Here is a 6,856-nt window from a genome sequence, read left to right as displayed (position 1 = left end):
TTTGGTGTTCTATATGCTTCTTGTATTTGTATGGGCATGTCTTACTTTAATTTTAGGAAATTTTCTTCTACGATTCTGTGAAGATCTGGTCCATATCATCATCTTGGGATTCTTCTCCTTCCTGTATGACTATGATTTGTAAGTTTGGTCTTTTTAATGGTGTCACTTTTCCTGCATATTCCATTCTTGTGGGGTTTTTAAATTTTTCATAATCTTTGCTTGAGGGGTCTAGTTCGTCCACTTTATCTTCCAGTCTTGATACTCTGTTTTCCATTTCATTCATCCTATTGGTGAGGCTTTCTCCTGTTGTTTCTAATTGGCTTACTGAGTGTTTCACTTCTTTCTTCATTTCAGGTGAGTATTCTTCAATATTTCTAACTGTTCTGAATTCGTTCAGAAGCTTATCCCTGTCTTCCTTCAGTTCTTTGATTTCTTTGTGTGTTCTTTAAATTCATTGAGTTATTTTATCATGTTTATAATTGTTCATTTGAGTTCCATGCCCTGCATTATCTCTAGGGGGTTCTCATTGTACTCCTCTAGAGCACTATTGATATTTGGTGGGGACATGTTATTTTGATTTTTCATGTTTTATTTTTTCTCTGTGATTTTGACATGTGATTTTCTTTTGTAGTTTCTTGTTCTTGTGTGAGACTCAAGCCTTCAAGTTTAGGTCTGCTTCTTTTTGTAAACTTTATGTGCCTTTGTGGTTTACTTTTTGGGCATGAAAAGCTGGTTCATCTAAGGTTCCGGTTCTCTTTTTTGATTTTATATTGGAGTGGCCAGATTGCTTTTGCCTTTAGGAGTTCCCACAGAGGCCCAAGTCCGATGAGGTTCAGGTGCTCTCCGGCTTTCTCCTAAGTTCTGGATCCCTCCAGGTAAGATGTTGTCCTCAGGAATTTGGGGGTTGGACAGGCCTGGGATCAGGGCCCAGGAAAGATGCTGGTCTCAGGCAGATGGTGGCCATGCCACGCAGAAATGCAAAGGGAGATGGGGGCAGGTAGAGGGCCCCAAGAGCTCCTGGGGACTGCAGGGAGGAACTGGGTTGGTCTGGATGCAAAGGATTAAGAATCAGAGGTCAGCCCTGATGTCCATGAAAGAGACTCGTGGGTTGTGCAGCCCAGGGAAGCAGAGGGAGGTGAGGGCAGGACCAGACCCAGAGATATTTATTATTTTTATGTGTATGTGTGTATTGCCTGCATGTATGTAAGTACACCTGTGTCGTGCAATGCCCACAGAGGACAGAAGAAGCTGTCGGATCCCCTGGAACTGGAGTCACTGACAGTTCTTAGCTGAGGAAGAGATCTTAATGGAGGTGGGAAATAGAGAGATAATGGATTACCTATAACTGGAAAGTAAAAAGGGGTCTAGCCAGACAAAGAAATGGAAACCACTGGAGGGGGCGGGGGACTATGACGGGATGATATGACATGACAAAAGCACAAAGGACAGTGACACATATGTATGAAGATGCTGTGATGAAACTCAGTACTGTGTATTCTAACCTAAAAATGTAAAGAAAAAAAAATCCTATTTATACCTTGATCCCTCAAGAGAATCCTTGCTCCTACAATAAACTTTCCTGCTCCCACCTCTCAAACATTCAAGCTTAGCTATAACACTACAAGCTATCTTAGGCGTTTGCTGAGTATGTTCAGAAAGAACATGAACTTTGAATCCATGTATGAAAATCCAAAGTATAAGAGATTTGAAAAAGGCCCTGAGAACAGAGTCAGAAAAGTATAAAAACTCATGATGGGGTTGGAGAGCAGGTAAGAGCTCTGGCTGCTCTTGCAGAGGTCCCAGATTCAGTTCCCAGTACCCATATGGCTGCTAACAACCATCTGTAACTCCAGTTCCAAGAGATCTGCCACCCTCTTCTGGCCTCCATGGATACTGCATGCATGTGATATACTTACATGTAGGCAAAACCACATTAAATAAAAATAAATAAAAATTTGAACAAAAACACAAACAAAAAAGCCCACCTCATAAGAGCCTTCTCCTTTTCCTCTTTCCTCCCCTTTGGCTGGATTGAGGGTGTAGGACAGGAAAGATTTGATGTCTTTCTATTACCCTGTACAAGGGTCACAGCCTACAGCCCACACTTCTGCAACACAGCTTAGCAAAAGAAAAACATATCAATTGATCAACTTGAGAGTTCAGAGTGAAGATTCAAAAATCTAGGGAAAACTTTATTTTAGGGTCAGTGAAGCATGGACCACTGTAGAGAAATGTGATGGGGGTAAAAGCAATAGACTCTGATGATAATGAAAAATAGTAAAGCTCAGCAAAAAGAACCCAGAGTTTTCATGCCTCTTATTTCTTCCTATTAGGAATGGGATAGGGCTCTTCTGGAATGAGGGTCTTGGAATTCAGTGTGTTTAGTAGGAAGTCTTTCCTCTGGTTCACATCACAATCAACATAGACTCGTAGGACCTCAAAAGATGTGGGAATTTCTCCCTAACAGCAGGCAGGCAATTCCGTAGGCTACACCAGATGGGTGTCTGCTAATATGCTTCACCTGGGACTCTCAGTCTCACAGGTGTCTTACCAATCCTGGCTCAGAGAACTTCTTTATGGCCATCTCTTAGAAAGGCAGATAAAGAGAGGTGAGAATAATACTCTAGGTTTAGGCTTTGGGAAGCAAAGGTTCTAGGTTCTATGAGTTGTCTTGAGGAAGACATGTTCTAGTATCTATGACGTGCTTCTGAGGAGAAAGAGGGGTGAGAAACAGGAGTGTAGACAGTTTTGAGGCTATGAAACCTGTTCACATCCTTTAGTTCACAACACTCAGTATGTGCCATAGTTTGGGGCATTTTCTGTGTTCCACAGACGAAGTTGCATCTTGTGACAATCCTTCACTTGAATCCAGCCAGCCAGCACTGCACAGGAATGAGCAGTCACCTGAACTTCAGCATTGAGGTGGAAACCTGAACTATGTGCACAGGGCAGGCAGAAGCTTGGGATCAAGTCAGATAACTGGGTGAAAACAAAAAGGCAGAACCTGTGTGTTGCAGAGTTGTCAAAAGGCTGAACTTGGCCTGGGTTCTAGAGTCCAGGTCTCTGGCAGGCAAGATCAAAATGATGACTTTAATGATGTTTTCAGTGTTGATCTGTTCTTGGAACAAAGAGATATGCATCAAATGAAGATGCAACTAGGAAGTGAGTAAGCAGACAGAATCCTTGATAAAGCTTTCCCTGGACTTTGTGATATATTCTCCTTGCTCACGGGGATCCTGAAGGATCTTTGTGATACTCCCAGAACCTCTCTCTTCCTTGGTCTGGGATTGGTGTTTTTCTTCTCCAAGAACCCTTCAGCCAAACTCCAAAGTCCTATTGCTCTTGTAACTTTCTTTGCATCACAGATGTAGAACATCTGTATGATTTATGTGTTCTTCAAAAAACTGGACATTGTTCTTTCACTTTGTTGTTTTATATTTTGAAACAGGGTCTTTCTATGTAGCCCAGACTGCCCTTGAATTCAAAATTCACCTGCCTCAGCTTCTGAAGTGTTAGGATTACAGGTATACATCACCACATCAAATTGATTTTCATATTTATTTATTTATGGCAGACTCTCATGTAGTTCAGGCTGGCCTCAAATTTGCTATGTAGCCAAGGATGACTTTGAACTTCTGACCCACCATCCCTGGTTTATATGTAGCCTAGTTTACATGTAGACGGGGATAGAAGTCAGGCCTTCATGCATGATAGGCAAGCATTCTACCAAGTAAGCTTTATCATTAGCCCATGGTTTTCACATTTAAAGAGTTTTTATGGGGCTGGAGAGATGGCTCAGCAGTTAAGGGCACTGGCTACTCTTGCAGAGGACCTAGGTTTGATTCCCAGCACTCACATGGTGGCTAACAACTGTCTGTAACTCCAGTCCCAGGGGATCCAGCACCTTCTTCTGAACTCCTCAGGCATTGCATAACATGGGTGCATTTACATACATGCAGGCAATATACACATACAAAAAATAAAAATAAAAATTTTTTAAAAAGAGCATTTTATAAGAGTTATTTGCCTAAAGGCAACTACAGCCCCACTGGTGGATTCTGATGATCTTAAACAAACTTGCTCCTGACATTTGCTTATGAAGATTGAAGGTGATAGTTCATGGGGAAATCTGTTGCAAATGGGATTTGCTCTATCACTGTTATTTCCTAGTTGACTTCTTGCCAGTCCTAGACAGATAACCAGGTCATTTGGGAATGCTATGTAATTTGGGACCCAGTGTAAAGATTGTTAAGAATGTGGAGATGGCTGGGTGTGGTGGTGCCCACCTTTAGTCCCAATACTCAGGAGGCAGAGGCAGGTGGGTCTCTGTGAGTTCCAGGCCAGCTGGGGCTACAGGGAGACCCTGTCTCAAGAAAACAAAACAAAACAAAACAAATGTTGAGATGGCAGCAGGAAGGAGGGCAATGAGTTAAACACAAGGGCCTTCTAAGCACCAGGCCTTGCACAATGCTCCATGGCACACTCATGACGGAGCAGGCCCTGTGTCAGTATACCCAGAGTAAGAGAGATTGCAGCATACATCAACTTCCAAACTAACCTTCACCTGCAAGTTAGTCAAAGGTTCCAAACTGGTAATTGGAACTCTAAGATTTATAAGATAGGGCTCCCTGTGGGACCCCAGGAACCCTCTAGGCCTGGTCCTGCCCTCACCTCCCTTTACTTCCCTGGGCTGCATAGCCTCCAGTGTCCTGGTCCTAGCACCTACCCTGGGTAAGTCCAGCGCACCCACCATGCCTTGACTACCCCAGCCTCTTTCACCCTCCCAGCTCCCCTGCTGAGTCTCTCCTCCTAGCCTGGGTACAGGCCCATTTCTTGTCTTGGCACCCCAGACACCGAGGCTAAACTCTGGGCCTAGAGCCACCACTGCTTCCTGATCCTTTACATCCAGACTAACCCAATTACTCCCTGTGGGTCCCCAGGAACCCTCTGGGCCTGGTCCCACCCATGCCACCCTTTAGTTCCCTGGATGGTACAGCCACCAGCTTCCTGGGACCAGCATCTATCCTGGGCCCTTCTCCCAGGCCAGCCCAGCACCCAAATTCCCGAGGGCAGCATCTTTCCTGTAGGGACCCAGACCTTAGGAGAAAGCCTGAGATCACCTGAGCCTCATCATACTTGGGCCTCTGTGGGAACTCCTGAAAACAAAAGCAATTAGGCCATTCCAATGTAAAATCAAAAGAGAGAACCTGAACCTAGACCAACCAGTTTTTCATGCCCAACAAGTAAACCATAAAGGCGCATAAAGTTTACAAAAAGAAGCAGATATAAACTCAACAAAGGAAGGCTTGAGTCTCACATAAGAATCAGAAACATGTCAAAATCACAGAGAAAAAATAATAACATGATAAACCAAAATAACATATCCCCACCAAATACCAGTAATCCTCTAGAGGAGCACAATGAGAATCCCCTAGAGACAATGCAGGACATGGAACTCAAAAGAACAATGATGAATATGATAAAAGAATTCACTGAATTTAAAGAACACACAAACAAGGTAATCATAGAGCTGAAGGAAGATAGGGATAAACTTCTGAATGAATTCAGAAAAGAGCTAGAAATATTGAAGAATACTCAGGCTGAAATAAAGAACGAAGTGAAACACTCCATAAGCCAATTAGAAACGACAGGAGAAAGCCTCATCAATAGGATGAATGAAATGGAAAACAGAATATCAAGACCAGAAGATAAAGTGGACAAATTAGACCACTTAGGCAAAGATTATGAAAAATTAGAAAAACCCACAAGAATGGAATATGCAAGAATTGTTTGAGACTATAAAAAAAAAAAAACTTATGAATCATAGGCATACAGGAAGGAGAAGAATCCCAAGATAATGGCAAGGACCAGATCCTCAACAGAATTGTAGAAGAAAACTTCCCAAAATTAAAGTAAGACATGCCCATACAAATACAAGAAGCATACAGAACACCAAACAGACAGGACCTCCACAGCACATCATAGTAAAAGCACTAAACATACAGAACAAAGAGACAATACTGAAAGCTGCAACAGAAAAACAACAAGTCACATATAAAGAAAAACTGATTAGGATCACTGCTGACTTTTCAGTACAAACTATGAAACCTGGACCAAAGTATTCCCAGTTTTAAATGACCACAGATGCCAACCCAGATTACTATGCCCAGCCCAAATGTCTACTATAGTCGAAGGGAAAAGAAAAATCTTCCATGACATAAATAGTCTGAAGGAATTCATGCCCACAAAGCCAGCCCTTCAGAGAGTTCTGGAAGCAATACAAAGAGCTGAAGAAAGGAATGACTATTCCAAAGGGGTTGTGGGAAGAAATTCAATGAAGGTATAACTGTGGAAAAGTACAGCTATATCAAGAACGTAAACAGATAAAAATGACAGGATTCAATACCAAGCAAATTGTACTAAGAAAAAAGTAGGCATTGAAATTCTAATATCTGACAAATGGCACTAAGAAGCAAGCAAGTGTGCAATTCTAATATCTGAGAAAATAGACTTCAAATTAAAACTAATCAGAAGAGATAAAGATGGGTCACTTCATTCTACTCAAAGGAAAATTTATGTTTCAAACTCTGGTGCACCCAATTTCATAAGAACAGTTCTAGAGGACTATAAACACAGATTAACTCAAACACGACTCACTATTCCAATAGACAGGTAAATTGGACAAAGAATAAACAGAGACATCTGAATTGAATGACATCTTACATCAAATGGACCTAACAGACATCTACAGAATATTCCACCCAAGCATCAAAGGACATACTTTCTATTCAGCGCCCCATGGAAACTTCTGCAAAATCAACCATATACAGGGGCACAAAACAAACCTCAACAAATA

The sequence above is a fragment of the Nannospalax galili genome, unplaced genomic scaffold (genome assembly GCF_000622305.1).
Source record: "Nannospalax galili isolate Female #2095 unplaced genomic scaffold, S.galili_v1.0 scaffold3242, whole genome shotgun sequence".
Taxonomy (NCBI): Eukaryota; Metazoa; Chordata; class Mammalia; order Rodentia; family Spalacidae; genus Nannospalax; species Nannospalax galili.
This window is presented reverse-complemented; position numbering follows the sequence as displayed.